Genomic DNA, 23,743 nt, shown 5'->3' with positions numbered 1-23,743 from the left:
TAACTCTATCCTTTCACAGGATTAATATGCCTGGATTATGGACAATTAGAGGCATTCCAAATGGAAAGCGCATTTGTTAATGGCACCTGGGGGTTGGATTTTGTGACAACCTTGGATCATTTCTTGTCATCTTAATGCACTTTAAAATATGTTGGCCTATTGTTCCTGTCTTCATGCACATTCTTAAAAAGAAAGATTTTATTTTATGAGCAGACATTCTGTGAAAAGGGGTCTTCAACCAGGGGATGCCAAGAAAGTTATTATTTTCATTTATGCACAATTTCAGACAGATTGATGATGATCTTTCCATGCCCACAATGCCTTCTGCTAGGTAATAGCACATCAGCATCTTGGAGAGAAACTAAAACTGAAATAACAGTAATTTTTAGCTTATTCTCCTATTTCTCATTCAAACTGTAAGCCTATTGATCTCAGTGGTGTTTTCTAATGAAAATTCTTGAGAATCTTATGGTCATGAACATGAGTTGGCCATAAACAGATCATATAAAAATAACCTAGGCACTCATGATTAGGGCATGTTGAAGGATAGAATGGATAATTAATCATCCCCCTCAACTTGCTCTTTTATGGACTAGTTTTCCGTTTTTTTCTTTGGGTATAATGGGGATATAACTTAGTTTTATTTATTTTCGTAAGTGGATGGCTATTGCCTGATGCCAAAGTGATATTTCTCCACCTACAAATCCATGCATTGCCTTGTCATCGTTAAATAATTGAACTTGAGCTCTACTCCAAGATTCCACATTCTTGTCCTTTCCAAGCTTCAGGGACATGTTGTACAGGTACAATAGCTCCTGACTGTGAGAAGAGTTCTGTGCCCTGAAGAGATGGCAATAAAGGCATTTTTTAATAGCATGTTACTCCAAAGTGCTAACCAACTACCATTTTAGTAATATTTGCAGAATGCCAGCACGGTAGATAGTATCACCATCACCACTTTATGGATGAAGAAACTAACAAAGCATGACTAGATGACTCAGCCAAGGTCAGGCATGCTGCTGGATTTGACTCCCAGGTTGCACCACTCTGTGTCCTGGGAGTCTTAACATACACAGTATTACACTCTATTATTGGCTCACTGGATTTTCCATAACCTGTGCTAATGTCAACCTAATATTCTAAGGAGTATTTTCTTGCTTACAGGCAAGGAACTAATAAGGGTAGAGGGTAGGGAAGCAGAAAAAGTTGAGATAAGCTTTGTCTCTAAAATCTGAGCTTATATATTCCACATAAAGTGGCATTTCTAAGGCAATTTGTTTTTGCTAAGATATTTAATTGGCTTGTGGACAAAGTGGCATACTCTCTTTTCTCTTCAAGGGAAGTAATTACCTCTGGGTTCTCTTTCTCAAAACATAATGTTTCTTCCATAATCACACAAGCAAGTGCCTCATTTTTCTCCTTCTACCTTGGAGCCATTAATGTTCCCAAAAGAAATGATTTGGTTCAAAAGAGCCAAAACAAGTGTTCCTAGTATTTTTTTATTAAAATCAATTTTAAATACAAAAATTTAAAAAGTTTCCACCAGTCTGGATCAGCTTTCAAAAAGAGTAATCAGGTTTTGCATGGTATGTCTAGGTCTTTAGGAATTCCATTCTGCTTTATGCTGCTTTGGTAGAACTTTGGGTAATGCCGGAGTAAAGGGCAAAATGACACAGTGAGTGTCAATGAACTCAGGTGTCTTGTGAGTATGATATCTAACACTATCTGCACTAATGGGCAATCTTAAAACCAGGAGACTAAAATCCTATCACAGACATGAATCATAATATCCTCCCATTATTTCAAAGATGTATATATGACGATGAGGTAAACACCATTTTCTAAAGGGATAATTGGCTGGTGGTCAGTGAAGAATGAATCTTCTGATACTTGTGTTTCTTTTAGTGTTGTACCACCCTTTCATCAACTGAAAACCAACCCTATGATTCAAATAAGAGAAAACTTGATACTGATTGAAGAGTTTCTCATCCATCCTTTATTAATACCACATTATCAAAGGTGTTTCATTTTTATTATGTGAGCACATTTTCTTAAGGCTTCTTTAATCACCTATCATTCTATGGCTATTATTTTAAGAGGTTTTAATTTAAGAAGAAAAGTGATGACTCCAAAAAAAATGAAATTTAAAAACAACAGTCTCAATAAGGCTTCTATTTAGGTAGAGGTTATTCAACTGTAAATGAGATTACTACAAAAATCCCCATTTTATATCCAACTCAAAGGGCCATCTTTTATTTACAAATGTTAACGTTAAAAAAACACTTTATTTCCACAATTATCTCCATTTTTCACTTTTCCTATTTTCCCTCTAAAATGTTTTACCTATCATCTTTCACCTGGATACTAGCTGACTTTCACTAAACTATGTCTATGCTGTACTGAGCAGCAGGAGAAGGTGACTGAGCAAAAACACAATGTTCTCTTCCCCCCCAGAGACTGGCTTCTCAGATTCTATAGAAGTTCTCCCTGGTGCTTGTCTGAGCATCAGAATTCATGTTCCTTCCTGACCTTTGCTGCTTGACTTCTTTTGATATAGAGTTGAGTTATTTCCAAAGTGCAGGTGCTTCCACTGTTATCTGTTCTTCAATGAGAACTGACCTACCGATGTCCGAAAGGACTCACTTCAACAAAAGTAAAAAAGAAGGAAAAACATTTTTTGCCAAGTTTAAGGCTAGCCATCAATGTTACAAATTGTACTGCAAAAAGAAAAACTTGAAAGTTCAACCAACGTTGAGAAGAAAGAGAAAGGAGGATGGGTTTCCTTGTCTTCAGAGTAAATATAAGCTTCTAAAATAGTGGAAGAAAAATATGTTATGCTCCGGTGTCTTTGGCTCATTGACCTTTGAATACTGATAGCAATCTTAATGTCACAGAACAATGGAACTTTAAAATTAAATGGAAAAGTGTGCACAGCAATAATGTTAACCCATAATGCCCGCAGCATAAATACTACATAACCGGAGTAAAGGAAGGTTTGAATGAAAGAGAGTGGAAAGTTACAGGAAACTTAGAAATTATGAAAAGAAAGGACGTTTATTCTGGATCATTGCATCAATACCCAAACCATTTTTTTTCTTTACAAAATGGTAAATCTATTCACAGATATTCAATTTTTCCCCAAGTATGAAGCTATGAAAATACGACTGACAATCACTTTATACCACTTAATCCTCAAAATATGAGCATACCTGTCCACTGTCTCACTTGCTTGAGAGGGTAAGCAACTTATACAATAAATCTGTACTTAACTAAGAGATATGAAACCAGATTCCAAAATCCACGCTTATCAGGTCACTTTAGTGTCTCACTAGATGAGTATACACAAACAACCACTCAGAGAAATTGAGTCAAGCATTTTAAGACCATTTAATTAAAGGAATAGTTGATTTAAAACCTGATCTATTGCTTAAGTCCTCCTGTGGACTTTCCCACTGCAGCAGATCAGTTTGCTCACCGTCTTTAGGTAGCTTCACTTCTCAGACCAGTGTGAGATAAGCCAACAGATATTTCCAGCTGGCCCTCTTTGGTGCCAACCATAGAAAAAATTGCCATAAATAAGTGTAAAAACAGAAATAGCACATGTTACCATGGCAGATTTTCCAATAGAGTGAAACCTCTTTGACATTAATTAGTATTTGTTGAATCCTTGCCACAGCAAGTAAGATGAGAGGACAAATGAACACAGACTGGGTCATGACTTATTAATGCTTAGCTTATTTTAAGCTGAAGCAGCTCAAAGAAGATAATTTCTTATCATAAGCTTTGGTGATTTGGGAAGATTTGGACTCAATTTCAGTATCTTGCTTATTGTCTTTCATATAGATAACTTTATCATTTTGAATCTACCCAATACACTTTCTCTGTGTTAAAAGAAAGAATAAACTAAAGGCTAAGAAATCCTTACCTTTGATACCAAATGCAAAGCTAGTCATTGTATTAGTCAAGTCTTAGAACCTCCTTCCTTTTGTGATTTGAAGGCTTCTAGCTCTAAGAAGACCAACATATCAATGGTGAAAATAATCAAAGTATGCAAATGAAGGATGAGTGGAAAAAAGTTAATCCTAACTGATGTAAAGGCAAACAAAGAAGTTTGGCTTAGTAAAGTCAGTGATTAAGCAACATCAAATCTTTGTAATGATGTCAGTAATGGAGTATATTGAATGAGGCTTTTCAGTGACTGAAACAAAATCTGAAAAATATATAACATTTTGGACACACACATCTTCCAGGCAACAGTAAAATTAAGATTAATAGTATGAAGTCCTCTGGTTAAAAAAAAAAATAAGTTCTACCTATTTCAGCTAGAGATATGGTAGGCAACACTTTGTTTGATAGGAGTATGATAATAATACCCCCAAATTCTCATTTATATTCAATGTGGTAACAGTCATAAATAAAATGTGACTAGTGTTCATGAGCAGTGTAAATTATTAATATATTAATTGGGAGCTTACAGCTCTATTTGGTAGAAAAGGAAATTATTAGTTTAAAGAGTGTCCTCTACTCTCAGAAGAAGTATTGTTCTGTTAAAAAATAAGAATGACACTAATCATTGGCTAAAGCATTCAAGACTTAAGCACCGTAAAAATCCACGCTGAATTCAAATACGCTAACACTAACACACACACAACAATGGCACTAGTAGATGTACTACACTTCCATTTGAATAGATCATTTTAAATAATCAAAGAAAAACAGACAATACTTTGTATCTCACAAAAATCCTTGCAAACTGCCTTAAATATAGAAGCTTGGTAGAGATATTGATTAATCCAGCATGCTAATGGGATACCCTAACTACAGTAACTGCATCTAAGGTTATATAATTCTTGCTGGCGTCTCTGCCTTCAATCCCATGGACCTCCTTCCATTGTTTTAACTGCCTCCAAACAAGCTTCCTAAAAATGAAATGTCTATCATGACACTCAATTTAAAAAATACGTAATGGCCCACAGACTCAAACTCAACTTCCTTACAAAGCCCTTTAAGATTTGGCTCCTAAGTATCTAGACAGTCTTGGATTCTGATGCTTATACATTAACTTTCTGTACTCACAGAATGCTGAATAAACAGCAATTCCTTGAGTATGTCCTACAGTGCTGTTTCATGCCTTAATCCCTATAGCAGTCACCATTGGTGCCCACTTATATCCCCTCAGCACTCCCCATTTCTGTGAACACTAACCTGTTGGCTTTCACCTGCAATTCTTTACCTGAAGTCTTTTCCTGGTGGCCAGAGTCCCAAGAGCCCACGCCCATGAAAAGTCTAAAATCCTAGAGAATTATCATCACCTGACTGCATCGTTCAACCACAGAATAACTGGAATTTATGAATAACTCCAAGTCATATGCCACATTCTTTCCCAGAGTTCTAAGGACTGATTCCCAGTTTCTTACGGAGACAACTTGCCAGAAAAATACTCTACAGTTGTTCTCAACTTCTTCTTCTCACCTTCTACTACATTACCAGATCCTCCTCCCAAATAGGCTGCTGGTAGTCAAATATTTGTCTCAGAGTCTGCTACTAGAGAGAGTCCTACTCAAGATTGTCCTTTCACACATATTGTTTCCACTTCCATAGAATATTCTTCCCTTTCTCCACATTCACCTGAGAATCACTAGGAATTCTTTAAGGCAAACTATTCAAACTTTAATGTCATGCAAATCCCCAGGAGACCTTAATAAAATGCATATTCTGCTTCAGTATGTCTAGGGTAGGGCATGAGGTTCTGGAATTCTATCAGACTTCTAGATAATACCAGTTCCCTGGTCTGCAAACCACACTTTGAGTATTTCAGATACAATTCTATCAAGCACCTTCCCTTTGGAAGTCTTCCTTAAAACTGCTTCATTCCTGTCCTAACAATTACTTCACCTTTTTTTCCTATGTTTTTATTATATTGTGTGGTAATTCTTTGTTTACAGATCTTTGTGTCCAATGAGTCTATTCCTTTAAGGTGAAGATCATCTTTTTCTTATCTGTGTACCCACAGTAACTACCATATTGCTTGATATATGACCCATACCTAATAAGTACTTGTGAACTGACAGATTTAATAAACGAATTATAATTTTGTGATATCTTCCACTGAAATTTTTATATTTACATCTATTATACTCTGGAACATTCAACAAGTTCAATCAAGTGGCTTTTTTTTTTAATTTTTTTTTCAACGTTTTTTATTTATTTTTGGGACAGAGAGAGAGACAGAGCATGAACGGGAGAGGGGCAGAGAGAGAGGGAGACACAGAATCGGAAACAGGCTCCAGGCTCCGAGCCATCAGCCCAGAGCCTGACGCGGGGCTCAAACTCACGGACCGCGAGATCGTGACCTGGCTGAAGTCAGACGCTTAACCGACTGCGCCACCCAGGCGCCCCTCAAGTGGCTTTTTTAAATGATTTTTTAAATGTTCACTTTTGAGAGAGAGAGACAGAGCATGAGTGGGGAAGGGGCAGAGAGAGAGGGAGACACAGAATCCGAAGGAGGCTCTAGGCTCTGTGTTGACAGAGCTCGAACTCACAAACCACAAGATCATGAACTGAGCCAAAGTTGGATGCTTAACCAACCGAGCCACCCAGGTGCCCCCAATCAAGTGTTTTTTAAATATGAGTTGTATACATTCTTCAGCTTTCTAGTTTAGTTTTCATGGCAAATCATAGACTTCACGACTTCCAAAAAATGGAACAAGTTATACAATTTCTTCACTATGGATATTTAATAAGATATATAAGCATCTACCTGAAATGGTTTAGTTAACTCTTATCTAAAGGGCAGGGGAGTACCAAATAATCATTGGGATCCCTTCTCTTTATTTGTATTTAAAATCTGTGGGTGAATGTGTGCAAGTTAGTAATTCATTGAGAGGTGGGAAGCAGTGTTTTAAGTATGGTTGAAGATAAGAGGAAGGATACAATAAAGTAGAACTATAAGAACATCATAGGAGGAAGTACTTTAGGGATTATACTCCTTTACCTACTGCAAATTGCTTACAAATGCCATTGTCCTCAGAATCTCAGAATTCAACTTCTTGTTCATTCCAGTTTCTTCCTCCTTTAGAAATACTCTGTGTACAGTGGTGAAACTAAATCTATCAAGGGAATAGCCTATATGGTATCTTTAGATAGACAACTAATGGAAATAGTATCTGATCTTTCTACTTTAAGATGCAAGAACAGAAACTAGGGTGTTTTCAGCATATCAATTTCTGAACTAGATAATAGCCCTGATAATGGACTAAAGTAAAGTGAAATGTGAAGCCCACAGTAGTGTTTGCTGGAAGTCAGCTCCTATCTCATTCCAACCTAATTCCCTTACCATTAGAAATCAACCTTGAGCATGTGAGAAAAATGTTCTCATGACAAGAAAAATGGCAACTGAAAGACCTTGACATATTAAGATTAACTAGACCAGAACTTAAGTGATGTTTTGTACTTCATTTACATCTATTATACTGTATTGTAACTCTTACTGTCTAGGTCCATGTTTCCACTTAGGTCAGTCAAGTCCCTGAAGGCAAGAATCATGTTAATTCAACTGCTTATTCCAGAACATTGCCTAACCTATTGTAAGTATTCACTTAATCATTGTTGAATTAATGAATCACTCAATAAGCGAATTATGGCCACGCCATAATTTTTAAAACAACACTGAGCAGTAGATTAAAGCTTTGAGATTCCAGAGAGCTAGGGAGGGTGAGTCAGTTTCTCAAAGATTTTACTAGTTCAGAGGATCATATTTAATTTTAAAACCACAATGAGATACAACTTCAAACCCACTAAATTGTCTCTGAACAAAAAGACAGGCAATAACAAGAGTTGATGAAAATGTGAAAAACAGGAACACTCATGCATGATTGGTGGGAATGTAAAATGGTACATTCATTCTGAAAAGGTTTGGCAGTTTCCTAAAATGTTAAACACAAAATTTACCATAACCCAGCGATCCCACTCTTTTGTATATACTCAAGAGAAATGAGGACATACATCCCTGCAAAGACTTATGCATGAATGTTCATAGCAACATTATTCCTAACAGCCAAAAATAGGAAACAACTCAAATATCTATCAACTGGTGACTGGATAAGCCAAGTATGGTATGTCCATATAATGAGAGATTTTGCAATGAAAAGCACACACTGCTGATAAGTTCTACAACATTTACCAAATTTACAAAACAAAAACTTTTCTAAAAGAACTGCTGTCATTCAGTATTTCTCTTATGTTGAGAATTTTCTTAGAATGCTTTACCCATCAAATACCTCCTCCCACATAATCTTGATGTTTACAGTCCATTATCCTTTTAAAAATGAAAAATGTCTTTTTATGATTAATATTCAAGTGAATTTACCATTACATGTTATCGAATTGGAGTTCAACTCAGAAATTTTTGTAACCCACCTTCACTCTGAGTTCACTATCTGTGATGGTCAATTTTATGTTTCAACTTGATTGGCGTAAGGGATGCCCAGATATCTGGTAAAATACTATTTCTGGGTGTGTCTGGGAGGGTGTTTCCAGAAGAGATTAACATATGAACCTGTGCACCAAGTAAAGAAGATTGCTTTCCCCAGTGCCAAGTGGGCATCATCAAAAGTGTTGAGATCCTCACTAGAGAGACAAGATGAAGGAAGGGAAAATCTGCTCTGTGCTTAAGCTGAGAGGTCCATCTTCCTCTGCCCTCAGACACTGGTGCTCCTCAGTCTCAGTCCTTTGGCATTGGGCCAAGACTTACAACGTTGGTTCCTCTGGTTCTTGGGCCTTCAGATTTTGAGTGGGCTACCCCACCAACTTCCCTAGGCCTTAAGCCTGAAGACGGGAGATGTGGATCAGCATCCACAATCATGTCAGTCAATGCCTCATAATAAATAAAACAAAAAGACAAACTACTGTTTACTGAGTCTACTGTTTATCTCTTCAGTTACATCTCTTTATTTTAATGACCAAATACTTTTTTCATTTCTAATTTTTCTAAATGGGTCATTTTTGTAACCAAGCATTCTTGTTGCAATTTTTATTTCCTACTATCTTCTTCTCATTTATTTTTTTTCTTCCTCTCATCTAAATGGAAGTTATGTCTTCATTTTTTGAACACCCTAAATACTCAAACAATTATAGAACAATTGTTTTATAATTTTATGAGGTAGCATTTTTCTTATAACTATTCATTTTTATTAGCTGCTTTACTTAATATTAGATTTCCCTATATACTCTGGAATTTGATTTTTAGGGTAAGTTTAGCAGTTTATTGTTTTTATTTTTCTTTGTCTCCCTCTATGCTCACCACTACTTTCCAGCAGCTTCACATTTCCTGCCACCCAGTACTCCATGCCTTACTCCAGAACTAAATCTTATATTAGCAGTTTGCAGTTACTGCCTTGAATTAATTGGAAATTCTATAAATCTGGCCACATAGCCATCAGGTGACTAATTCAGTTCGTCTTTTTGAGGATGAGTCTTTCTTTAGATTGCACCTATTCATGTTTTTTACCTCTGAGTATCCATTCACCCTAGAGAAGAACCACTATCCAGTTCCAAGATTCAATTAATGAGACAGGCTCCAGTCCCCTGCTTTGCAGAGAGCACTTCTAATTTCTTTCCCCACAGGAACCCAATTCCCAGGCACCACTGGGATTTAGACTCAGATCCCAACAAGTCAGAGTCATCAACCTCTGTCTCTGGTTTGAATTTCTATTTTATTTCTGGTCCACAGTGATATCTCTCCCATTTTTTAATTCAATTCTAAGCATGAAGCTTCAAGAAGATCAGGGTTGTAAAAATATATTTGGGAGTTATTACTATATAGGTTGTCTTTATAATATCTTTTCAGGGATAGGGTATAGACTGAGAAAAGCCAAACAATAACAGAACCCTGGGAAACACCAATGCTTTGGACTTATTAGGAGAACAGATGTCCATGAAGGAAACTGAGAGAAAACAGGAGCACAAGGTGAAAAACCAAGAGAGTAATGCTAAGGGAGTTAAACTAAATGGTTAGAGACTTTTAAGAATAAGCATGTATTGCATAGTGCCATATTTCAAAGTCCAAAACTACAAGGTTTCCACTTAACATATTAATAAAAATTTCATCACTGACTTTTACCAGAGCAGTTTCAAAAGTATGGAGAGACAGGGGCGCCTGGGTGGCTCAGTTGGTTGGGTGCCCGACTTCGGCTCAGGTCATGATCTCGCGGTCCGTGAGTTCGAGCCCCGTGTCGGGCTCTGTGCTGACAGCTCAGAGCCTGGAGCCTGTTTCAGATTCTGTGTCTCCCTCTCTCTGACCCTCCCCCGTTCATGCTCTGTCTCTCTCTGTCTCAAAAATAAATAAACGTTAAAAAAAAAAAGTATGGAGAGACAATTCTTAGCAAGGATGTGAAGATATTGGAAATGTCCTGCACTCTTGGTGGAAATGTGAAATTATGTGTAGCTATTACGGAAAACAGTATGTTGGTTCCTCACAAACTTCAAAATAGTCTTACTATACACTTCAGTAATTTTACCTCTGGCTATATAACCAAAATAATTCAAAGTTGTATCTTAAAGAGATATTTGTACACCCATGCTCATGGTAGCATTATTCAATAGCCAAAAGGTGAAAGCAACTCAAGCATCCAACCACGGATGAATGGATAAACAAGATGTGGTATATACATGCAATGGAGTATCTTTCATTCTTAAAAAGAAAGGAAATTCTGGGGCACCTGAGTGGCTCAGTCAGTTAAGCATCTGACTCTTGATTTTGGCTCAGGTCATGGTCTCACAGTTTGTGGGACCGAGCCCCATGTCAGGCTCCTCCCTTCAGTGTAGAGCCTGCCTGGGAGTCTCTCTCCCTCTCTCTCTCTCTCTGACCCTCCCCTGCATGCTCTCTCTCAAAATAAATAAATAAACTTAAAAAGTGTTTTCAAAAGGAAGGAAATTCTAACACAGGCTATAATATGGAAGAGTCTTGAGATATTATGCTAAGTAAAATATGCCATACACAAGAAGACAAATTCTGTATAATTCCATGTATATGAGGTACTTAGAGTAATCAAATTTATAGAGACAAAAATTAGTTGCCAATGGGGCTGGGGGTAGCAGGGGAATAGAGATTTGTTGTTTAGTGAGTATAGAATTTAAGTGTTGCACGATGAAGAATTCTGGAGATAGATGGCACAACAAAATTAATGTATTTAACACTATGGAACTGTACACTTAAAAATGATTAAGATGATGGGGTGCCTGGGTGGCTCAGTTGGTTGAGCATCCAACTTCAGCTCAGGTCATGATCTCATGGTTTGTGAGTTCAAGCCCTGCGTCGGGCTCTGTGTGGGCAGCTCGGAGACTGGAGTCTGCTTTGGATTCTGTGTCTACCTCCCTCTCTGCTCCTCCCCAGCTCATGCACATTCTCTCTCCCTCTTTCAAAAATAAGTAAACATTAAAAAAATGACTAAGATGATAAAGTACATATTATGTATACTTTACCACAATTAAAAGTAAAAATAAGTGAGAATAAAAAATAATGAAGACTGAGGCCAGACATCAGGAGATTGAGGATAGTAAAGGGGATAATAAAATTACAAATAGTGTGTGAAAATCTATTCTTTCTAACATCGAGGTTGAGGGGACATTTCTGAGCATAAAAGCATTCAATAAAAACATAAAGATCAACAAATCTAACCACCTAAAATTTAACACATTTGAAAGTCAAATTCTCAGATGAAACAAGAGAGGCAAAAGTCAAATGAGAAACATTTGGTTAAAAAAATCATCTACAAAGGAATAATATTCTTAATATTTAAATAGTTAATAATAACATTTTGGGGTGTCTGGGTGGCTCATTTGGTTAAGCGTCCAACTTTTGATTTCAGCTCAGGTCATGATCTCACAGTTTGTGAGTCCAAGCCCCAGGTTGAGCTCTGTGCTGACAGTACGGAGCCTGCTTGAGACTCTCTCTCTCTCTCTCTCTCTCTCTCTCCCTCCTTCCCCCCCCCCCTCTCTCTCTCTGTCCTTTCCCCATCTCAAAAATAAATAAATTTTTTTAAAAATAACAGATAACATTTATAGATCATAAAGGATGTGTCAGGTACCATTGTAAGCAGTTAACATATTTTTCTAATTATTCCTCAGAAGAATCTGAGACATAGCAATAATATTCCCCCATTTTAAAGATGAGAATTCATGCACATAGTCACTCTGCAACTTACACCTTGAGGTCCCAAAGCAAATGGCAGAGCTAGTGTGAGGCTTAGGAAATTGACTCCAGACAGTCTATGATCTAAACCACTGAGCTCTATTAAGAAAAACATGAATACTCTAACAGGTGGGGGGCAGGGGAAGACACAGGATATGAATAGGTTATACTCCAGGGAAGAAAGACATTGTCAAAAACCTAAATGTTCAGATCACATGTCATCAAAGAAATATAAGTTAGTGTGGTACCATTGTTTAACTGTCAAGTTGACAGAGATTTCTCCCACTTAAAATACTCAGTAAAAACAAGGTTATAAGACAGATTGTTGAAGAAGTGAATTCAGAAAGATTGGAAACTTGATGGGGCAAGCATTCTAAGAAAAACAGACAATAGGAAAGGAAAGGAAAGGAAAGGAAAGGAAAGGAAAGGAAAGGAAAGGAAAGGAAAGGAAAGGAAAGGAAAGGGAAGGGAAGGGAAGGGAAGGGAAGGGAAGGGAAGGGAAGGGAAGGGAAGGGAAGGGAAGGGAAGGGAAGGGAAGGGAAGGAGTTAGAAAGGTTGAACAGGAGAAAGGGGGGAAGGGGAGGGAGAGAGAGAGAAGGAAAGAATAAGCAAATAAGAGTTGGAGCAAAGGAGAAAAACCCTATCATTTCTCTCCTTTTCCTGTTTTCATCTCCATAGAAGCACATATACCTTTCAAAATAAGCAATCAAGGGGTGCCTGGGTGGCTCAGCCGGTTAAGCACCCAACTTCAGCCCAGGTCATGATCTCACAGTCAAGTCCCGCATTGGGCTCTGTGTTGACAGCTCAGGACCTGGAATCTGCTTTGGATTCTGTGTCTCCCTCTCTCTCTCTCTGCCTCTCCCCTGCTTTCTCTGTCCCTCTCTCACTCTCTCTCTCTCTCTCTCAAAAATAAATAAACATTTAAAAAAAGTTCCAAAATAAACAGTCACCTATCATTGCAGGGAGAAAAGTGCTTATTGTAGAGTTTACAAAAACTAAGGGTTTTCCTCTCTGTAAGATGTCTGACTGGGATCCAACTGGGAGGCTACTTGCCATCATCATGGCAAAGAGAACCCATTTTTCTTCCTGGGGCTCTGCCTTAATCAACTACCAGCTAACCTAGAGCCAGAGCTTGCTACCACAGCCTCTCCGCTATGTCTGCCAACAGTTTTTGTTTCTCTTCACACATTTGTGTTATTTAGTATAAACAAGCCTCTCCTACATACTCCATGCTCCATACTCTGCTGGTTTCCAGGGATGTGGAGAATCAAGGAGGACATATTGTGTGGATTTACCACAACAGCTTCTGGGCAGTGACTCATTCCTTTCGGCTTCCTTCCTGTGGTGATCATTTATTAATAATTTCCTAGTTAAACTGGATCCGCTGCATACTCCTTCCTATCAGGTATGATTAGCTCTTCATAATTTGTAGCCTGTGTTTCTCCCCTTTAAAACTGTAAATATTAAAAGAGCAGAAATGTTGATGTTCCACCCTATTTTGAGAAGGTTGGAATACGATAACCATTTCTTCCATAACCTAGAGTGAGGTTGTCTTCAGGGAAGGAATCATTTTAAGTGTTTTCTTTTTTCTTAACTGGAACTTAAATTCAGCACATAGTGCCTATGATTATCCAACCAACAATCTCTTATCAAAGATTTACTTAGCACCAACAACTTGTACAGCATAGTTCTGGATCCTCAAGTCCTAAGATAAAGTCTCAGCCCTAAAGAGCTTCCAGTGGGAGAGAACATATAATAAACAGAGAAACAATAAGCTTGAGCATTCCAGGAAATAGAAGTGTTATAAAGAAAATACATGGAGAAGATGGGAAATAACTTGTTTAGATAAGAAGGTTCTGAAGTCTCCTCTGAGAAGGTGGTATCTGACAGGAGACTGAATGCTAGGAAGGTGCCAGCCTTACAAATTTCTGGACTCTTCAAGCCTGGATGGTTGAAGTCAAGACTAAAAGAAGTCAGGGAGGCTTTGACCCAGTAAATGAGGAGGAGAGTGGAGAAGATAGATCAGAGGAGCAGAAGTTTAAGGCTGCAGTGAAAAGTTTACACTTCATTTGGATTGTCAAACTATCAACAGTTGAGGAAGAAGTGATGCAGTTACCTTCCTGGAACTTTGAAGACATGTGAAATATTTTCCTCCATCCTCCAAGCCCAATTCTTGATCTCCCACCATGTTGAGAATAAAGCTAGCCTGTGGGCAATAATTCAGGGCCCAGGCAAGCCCTCCTACCTGAAAGATCTCCCAGATATCCACATAATGTTTTAATTTTAACAATAGAAACTGATTTTCTCACTTTCAGAAATCCCCACTCTGCTGCAAATACTAAATCCTAATAAACTATTGAAGTCCTTAGCACATCAGTGTGGATTAATGAGTCAGTTTGCATTCCCAGAAGGAATAGGTGAGTTTGGGAGTAAGGGAGAGGAGGTAGAAGGTGAAACTCCTTCAAAATGGCTGTCCATTGCCAGAATATCCCAGTTGGGAGAGTTCAGGCAATAGAAATATTGGTACTGGAGCAAGGAAACACCCAAGACAAGAGAAGATGGGCCAGATGGCAAACAGAAAGACGCTAAAGACAAACTTGAAACACTCACCCTGAAAAAAGTGGTCTTAACGCTGGGATCACGCCTTCAGTAGGAACTGCTCAAGCAGTCATATATAGCTCTTGTTGATGGCTCTTATTGGCAGTAGCCTAGAAATCAGGCTTCGAGGAAACCAGGATCTTTTATTTCGCCTATTTGATAGAAGCAGAAGAAAAAAAACTTTAAAAAGCTTCACTTTCCCACCACTTAAAATTTCTGCTATTTTCAACAGCTAACTCCTTACATCAAAACTATGGAAGTCAGAAATATCAACACATTTAAACTAGGGACATTGTCTCTCTATCCAGTTCTAAACTCAGGAACCTGAAACAAGATTTCCTAAGTGGATATTTAAAGATACCCTGCTGAAGAGTTTAATAGTACTAAACTCATATTGACTTAAAAATCTAAAGAATTTTCCTAAAATGTTTAAAATGAATTCTTAAATTTGTTTAGGCAGTCCTCTAGATACTCCTGAAAATAAGTGACAGTTTCTCGGAAACTCTCAAACAAATTATAAAACCTGAATGTCTTTTGTTCTTTGTTTGTTTTAATTGGAGAGCTAGGCTTAGACTCTATGACAATCGTTGTGTATTTTTTCATGTGTTTACCTTATCTCTCCCATTTCATGTAAAATCCTCAAGGACAGGAGCCGTTTCCTTTTATAGCTCCCTAGAGTACACAGTGGACATTCATTAAATGCTGTTGACTGACTGGCTACCTGACATCACACACACATGGGATAAAAATAATTGACACTATCCTTACAGAAACAAATTAAGGAGACATAAAATGGACATTTCACATTGCTGATACCTACCCTGCACCATTCACAGATGAAGTAGAATTTCTAACTTTAGAGTGGCTTCACAAATCCCAAGTAACATTCTTGTGTTACAGAATTAAAAAAAAATTTTTTTCCCACTTATCATGGCCAATAAGCATTGAATCGACTTGGATATGTGGGCAAATTTAGATCTGATAGATGAATATGAATGTTGTTAAATATTTGATATTTGTTTTTACATTTCAAAGGAAGATACTTTATATAGCATCTTTTTCAGATGCCTTCCTCTGCTTTCCTATGTTTAACTTGTAACAAGAATCTTTCTGTGGAATTATCTTCTCTTGGGAATTTAAATATTATTGAAGAGGAAAATGCATGCATTGCTATGGTCAACTATAATTTTTTTATATTTAATAATCAGGACAATCAAGGCCATTTCTATTTCTGTATCTTTCACTTGTGGATGATTCATGATTATGGATAATAATGATGAAATCTTATTTGATCATATTTATATCCATTCATATTTTAAAAGAATGATGCTGACTCAATGCATCATTGAGTCATTCTTATTCAGTGATGATAAGGTAGTTGATTGAAAGCAAGTGTGTAAGAATGTTTAATTTGCATATTATCTGAATGCCATCAATGTTATTTTACTTCCCTCTCCAAGCATCCTCCCTCGTTGACAGGAAAGAGTTTGAAAGAAGTTCCTGCTGAGCAGCATTTCTGTATGACAAGCCAATAATATCTACAAACCATCAGGTCATTTGAATCCTGTGGGGAAACCACTGTGTGGCTATATCTAACAAGTACCCAAAATTTTCATTTCAAAACCCTGTTTTGAAGGAATTCCAGTTATTCAGAAAGACATTCTATGGAAAAGTAGAAGTCTGATTCAGATGTGAGAGCTGGTTGCCATGGGTAACTCAACTGAAAAAAGAAAAGATTGTATTTAAACTACCTGCAAATCTCAAAGAAGGTGCAGCAAACTAATTTTCCTGGTGGGAAAAATACCCTTTCCTCCTTTGAGAATGAAAATATGACTCCTTTTGCTGGTAAGAGAGCCTTGTGGGAATTCATGCTGTCGACATCAAGTGAGACTGTAATATCTTTGCCTGTCTGTGGCAAGGAGAAATCAGCAGGGATTTAGAGGGAATTTCAGGGCTTTCTAGAAAATGAGAAGGCTACAAAAGAAACCGCAAACTCGTTTACTTACATCTATCATCCTCCCGATGAAGAATCTATGTGCTACCTATTAACAGGAGTGTAAGGAATTGGAGAAGGAATGTCTTCTCCAACAAACATTCCAGGGCACACTGCTAGGAACCAATGTTTCATCAGTAACAAGACGATCCAATCTTTGCCTTCATGGAGCTTATGGGTTAGAATGGAAGACAGTCCTCAAGAATGCTGTTGTCATCTAACTTCCTTTGTGAGATCCAAGCAGATTTGCAAAAGAAAAATATGTTTCAGCTCAGATCTAAAGGAGAAGAATCAAGGGGTGGAGACAGAACAGATAGGGTTTTAAGACAGGGGTTATAGCAAGTGTGAAGTGACCACAAAGTTGAAAAGAATTTAAAGGCATTCTGACATCAAACTACCTAACACTGTCTCTTCCCTGGAGATAGATAGATAGATAGATAGATAGATAGATAGATAGATAGATAGATAGATAGATATTCCCCCCACCCCGACCAAAACCTCCTAAAGTATTCTAAGTACTTTAAAAAGATTAAATCACTTAATCTTCAATACAAAGCTATGAGATAAGCACTATGTATCATCACTGTTCAGTTGAGAAAACTGAAGCATACAGTTTCAGTGACACACTCAAGATCACAAATCTACAAATGTAGAAGCAGACATTCAAACCTATGTAGTCTGCTCCAACTTTTGTGTTCCTAACCACTATAGTGAACAATCTCTCCATCTGCTGCCAAGCAAAGCACAGTAAATTTGAGCTTAAACCTAAAATTAAGATTGGATTGAGTGGTGACCTAAAATGGCTAAGGATTATGGGTAAATTACCTATTACAGTTACTTTTTTTTAAATTTCTACCATGAATTCACGTTTAGATGTTCTATATTCAAAAGCCTAATGTGTGTATTCCACATATTAGCTTATTGAATGCTCAAGAAAACAACACTATGAGCTAGGCATTATTATCCTCACTTTAATGACATAAAATGTAAGGTTCAAAGAGATGAAGAAAACTACTAATGATGACTCTTTTGTAAACAGAACAGGGAATCGACCCAGATTGGCCTTGAAATAAAAATCTGTATTTATTTTTCTATTACTGTCAGTATGAAACCTCCAAGAGTAGCCACTGTAATTTGTAGATTCTGAAAAATAGAGATCTTTTAAAACTATTAACTACCAAACCTTCCTCATCTTTTGAAGTTGTAGGGATGACACAAACATAAGAAAACAGCTGCAGAATAAATTTCCTACAACTCTGACTTCAATTCACGCAAAGTTCAGGCTTTTGCAATCCAGAACGTACAGCTGCCAAGAAAAAGGGAAGCTGCTCAAGTAAGGGTGAAAGAGCTGCCTAAGGAATTAAGAAAAATAAATAGAAGAGCTTAAAAGAGGAAAATCTGCAAATGGACATAAGAACTATAGACAGCCCTATGAGATTATGGAAAGAAGGTAAATCCAGAGGGAGAAGAACTCTGAAGCCTGAATCAATATCCCCATATCAATAAGAAGTAAAGACGGATGTGTAAAACCCTTAGAAATGAGAAAAGGCAATATCTGGCTAATCCCTCCATAAAAGTTTCAGGAGATTTGTCCTATAAAGATCAATGGGAAAAAACAAAAAATAAAAATCTTATAGAAAAATTATTTTAATATTTCATTTTATTTTTGGAAATTTAAAAATTTATTACTCTGGATTTGAAACCTGACAAAGGCCTATGTCAGTGCTTTTATATATATTTCAAAGAGATGAAAAAATATTTAGAATTAATTTTTTCTAATGTAAGTTAACCTGAGAAAAAGGAGAACAATCTCTTATTCTCAGCTGGGAGAATTAAGCCTCTTGTTTCCAAATTGTATTTGTCCTTTCAGTGTACAGCATGGTGACCAAAAGTTGAAGAATAATTTGTACTTTTCAACATACATAGATTACTTTTTCTTAAAAATATACCTAACATAAAGCAAACCTTAAAAAATTTCAAAAATTGTCATTTTGAGTCCACTATCTGATAAAATTGCCCTTAAGTTAGAAATCAAGAATCCACATGTTAAAATTTTTTCAAACTTAACATCCAAAGGAATCAACAAGAAATTATAATCAAACTTTTAGAATACTACAGAGTGACATCAGCAAAATGGCAGAGTATGTAGCACTGGACCTTCTATACCTCCTCAAACACACAAATTCACCAACAATTCACAAAGTCACTTTGTGAGAAGTCCATAATTTCTAACTAGAAGGCTACACACAGAACCAGGTTTATCAAACCTGAAAGGGAGATTCAGGATACGCTGTCACCAGATTCCTTACCTCCAGCACAGTGCCATATCATCAGAAAGAGATGCCCTAGCTCCCAGCTTCTCCTAGGGGAGGGAGAGTTGGTTCATATATCCAGTGCCTCAACATTTTAAAAGGGGCTCCCCACAGAACTGGCTTCTTGAAACTTGCCAGTCTTGGACCTCTGACAGGTCTGACATACTCTAGCTTCCTGAGGGAGAACACAGAGACAGGGGCTTAAGCTGATTGATTTCATAACTCCTCCCTCTGCTCAGTAAGAATGAGAGAATTAAAAAATCCCAGCTCCCAACTTCCCCCTAGGAGGAAAAGAAAAGAGTTGATACATGTATCTGAGGCCCCAATTTTCCCGGGACTGCCCAAAGAAATGACGTATGGTTTGCCAGTCTCAGATTACAGATGCGTCCAGTGCAATCTGGCTGCCTGGAGGAAAACAGAGACAGTGGTTTGGATTGATAGACACCATAACTTCTTCCCTTGACTCAGCAAAGAGTGACTGGACAATAACATCAGCTGTCTGCTTCTTCCTGGGGAGAGAAAGAATTGGTCTGGTCACTCAATCCCACAACTTTTTTAGGTACTGCACAAAGGACAGTCTTCTAACTTGTGTGTCTCAGAGTACTGGTGAGATCTGGCATAATTAGCCACCTGGGGCAAGTAAGAACAGGCACAGGTTTTTGGCCTGGTGACTGTAAGCACACAGCAAGTAGATTAAAAAAAAAAAAAAAAAAAAAAACAAGCAAAGAAAGAAAAAAACACCTAACTCCCCACTTCTGGAGAAAAAAAAAAAAGTGTGAACTAGAACATCCATTGATCCAACTTACCTGCAGATGAACCAAAAACCTGGCTTCCATCTCATTTGTTCTGGTGCCCTGAGAGGACCCAGCATACCCTAGACAACTGAGGGCTAAAGAACAAAAAAACCCAAGTTGGACTAGCATGAAGATTTGAGAACTTCCCAGAATCTTTGTCTGGGCTGATTGGTGGGGGTCTTTTCCTGTACAAGGCCAATCCAGGAAAAAAAGGAGATGTGGCCACATTGTTCAAGGTTCAGGCAGATACCAACACAGAGAGTCAATTAAAATGAAGAGACATGTTCTAGACAAAGGAACAAGATAAATCTCCAGAAACTGACCCTAACGTAATAGAATTTATGATTTACCTGAGAGTTCAAAATAATAATCACAAAGATACTTGCCAGACTCCAGAGAACAACAAAGAGAATTTCAACAAATAGAGAAAATATTGAATAGTACCAAACAGAAATCATAGAACAAAATAATACAACAACTGAGAAAAGCAACTTGTCATGTATAAGGAAAACTTCCTAAGACTATAAGCTATTACTTCAGCAGAAACCTTACAGGCCAGAAAGTGTTGGAAATAAATTTCCAACCAAGAAGACTATATCTGCCAAAACTCCTTAAAAAATGAAGAAGAGGGGCACAAGGGTAGCTCAGTCAGTTAAGTGTCTGACTCTTGCTTTTAGCTCAGGTCTTGATCACAAGTTCACAAGATGGAACCCACGTCTGCTTGGGATTCTCTCTCCCTCTCTGTCCTTCCCCTATTTGCATGCATGCTTGCTCGTGCTGTTTCTGTCTCTCTCTCAAAACTAATAAACTTTTTTTTAAAATGAAGAGATAAAAACTTTCCTGAACAAAGGCTGAGGGATTTCATCACCACCAAACTTGCTTTACAAGAAATGTTAAAGGGAGTTCTTCACATTGAAACAAAAGGATGCTAACAGCAACCTGTCAGCATGAGAAAGCGTGAAAGTCATTGGCAAAGGCTAAATACGTAGACAATTCAGAATACTGTATTACTAATAATGATGGTAAATAACTTTTCATTCTAGCAAAAAATTAAAAAACACAAGTATTTAAAATAACTGGAACTTCAAAAATGTTAAAAGATACACCATATGAATGAATGTAAATTGTGACAATAACATGAAGTGTGAGGATTTGAAGTGTAGACTTGTTGTGTGTAATTGAATTTGAGTTGTTGCCAGCTAAAAATAAACCACTGTAACTACAAAACACTTCATGTAAACTCCAAGGTAACCATAAAAACATACCTAGAGTAGTTACACAAAAGAAAAAGAGAGATGAATCAAAGCATGTTGATAGCAAAACCTAAGAAAACACAAAGGAAGATAGCAAGAGAGAGAAAGGCAGATAAAAGAACCAGAAGACAAACAGAAAACAATGAAATTGCAAGAGTAAATCTTTCCCTATCAATAATTACTTTCAATATAAATGGATTAAATTCCTTAAACAAGGGGCACCTCGGTGGCTCAGCCAGTTGAGGATCTGACTTCGACTTAGGTCATGATCTCACAGTTCGTGAGTTTGAGCCCCACATCAGGCTTGCTTCTGTCAGTGCAAAACCCACTTTGGATCTTCTGTCCCTCTCTCTCTGCCCCTTCCCTCCTTGTGCTCTCTTTCAAAAATAAATAAATTTAAAAAAAAATCCTCAAACAAAAGACAAATAGAGTAGCTAAATGGAAACAAACAAGACCCAATTATACACTGTCTATAAGAAACACACTTTAGATTTAAGGACACACATAAACTGAACGTGAAGGAATGGCAAGAGCTATTCCATACAAATGGTAACCAAGAGAGAGTAGAGGTTGCTATTCTCACATTAGACAAAATAGACTTTACATTAAAAACTGTCACAAGAGACAAAGAAGGACATTATGCAGTGATAAGAGTCAATCCACAAGGAAGGTACAATAATTATAAACATATATGCACTGAACAGCAGAGCACTTAAATACATGAAGCAAACATTGAAGAACTGAAGGGCGAAATAGACAATAATACAAGAATAGACTTCAGTACCCGACTTTTAATCAGGGAGAACAGATTTAGACAGAAGATCAATAAGAAAAAAAACAGGACTTGAATAATACAATGGACCAAATGAACCTAACAGACATACACAGAACATTCCATACAACAGCAGCAAAATATACATTCATCTCAAATGTACACAGAACTTTCCCCAGGATATATCACAGGTTAAGTCACAAAACAAATCTTAACAAATTTAAAGACTAAAATCATACCAAGTGTCTTTTCTGACCACAATGGAATGAAATTAGAAAACAACAGCAGAAGGAAAACTCAAAAATACAAATGTATGTGGTAATTAAACAACACTCTCTGAAAAAACACTGGTCAAAGAAGAAATAAAAAAGGAAACTAGAAAATAGCTTAAGACAAAAATCAAAACACAACGTATCAAAAATTATGAGATGTAGTAAAAGTAGTACTAACAAAGTTTTTACAGTAAATGTCTGCATTAAAAACAGAGAAATATCTTTAAAAACAACTCAACTTTTACATCGAGGAACTAGAAAAAAAACAAAAAGAAATAAGCCCAAGCTTAGCAGAAGAAAGGAAATAGCAAAGATTAGAGCTGAAATCAACAAAATAGAGAGTAGAAAAACAATAGAAAAAAAGTTAACAAAAATAAAAGTTGGTTTTTTGAAAAGATAAAATTGACAAACCCAAAAGTAGACTAAGAAAAAAAGGAAAATGCTCAAATAAATAAAATTGGAAATAAAAGGGGTGACATTACAAATGGATAACCTGCAAGAAATGAAATGGATAAATTCCTAGACATATACAAAGTTCCAAGACTGAATCAAGAAGAAATAGTAAGTCTGAAGAGAAATATAATTAATATGGAGATTGAATCAGTAATCAAAATCATCCCAACAAAGAAAAGTCTAGTACCATGTGGCCTTACTGGTGACTTCTACCAAACATTTAAAGAATTAATGCTTGGGGCGTCTGCATGGCTCAGTCAATTAAGCATCTAACTTCAGCTCAGGTTATGATCTCACGGTTCATGGGTTCGAGTCCCACATTGGGCTTTGTGCTGACAGCTTGGAGCCTAGATCCTGGAGCCTGCTTCAGATTCTGTGTCTCCCTCTCTCTCTGCCCTCCCCCACTGCAGCTCAGTGTCTGTCTGTCTCTCTCTCTCTCAAAAAATAAACATTAAAAAAATTAAAGAATTAAGGCCAATCCTCAAACTCTTCCAAAAAATTGAAGGTGATAAATCACTTCCAAACTCATTCTATGAGGCCAGCATCATACCAAAGTCAGACAAAGATCAACAAGGAAGGAAAACTATAGGCCAATATCCCTGAAGAAAATGGATGCAAAAATCTCCAACAAAATACCAGCAAACAGAATTTAACAGCATATTAAAAGATCATGCTCAAGAGGGATTTATCCCTGGGATGAAAAGATGGTTTAACATTTGAAAATCAATATGACACATCACATAAACAGAATAAAGAATGAAAATCACATGATCATTTTAAGAGATGTAGAAAAAGCATTGGACCAAATTCAACACTTTTCATAAAAACTCTCAACAGATTAGAAGTAGAAGAAAGTTCCTCAACAAAATAAGGGCCATATAGGAAAGAGCCCATAGCTAGCATCATACTCAAGGGAGAAAAACTGAAAGTTTTTCTTCTAAGATGAAAAATAATACAAAGATGTCACTTTGCCACTTCTTTTCAACATAGTACTAGAAGTACCAGCCAGAGCAGTTAGACGAGAAAATAAATTGAAAGCATCCAAATCAGAAAGAAGTAAAATTGCCTGTTTGCAGACAACATGATCTTCTATAAAGAAAACCCTA

Source organism: Panthera pardus, unplaced genomic scaffold, assembly GCF_024362965.1.
Source record: "Panthera pardus isolate Hobbes unplaced genomic scaffold, ASM2436296v1 HiC_scaffold_7, whole genome shotgun sequence".
Taxonomy (NCBI): Eukaryota; Metazoa; Chordata; class Mammalia; order Carnivora; family Felidae; genus Panthera; species Panthera pardus.
Note: the sequence above shows the minus strand (reverse complement) of the source record.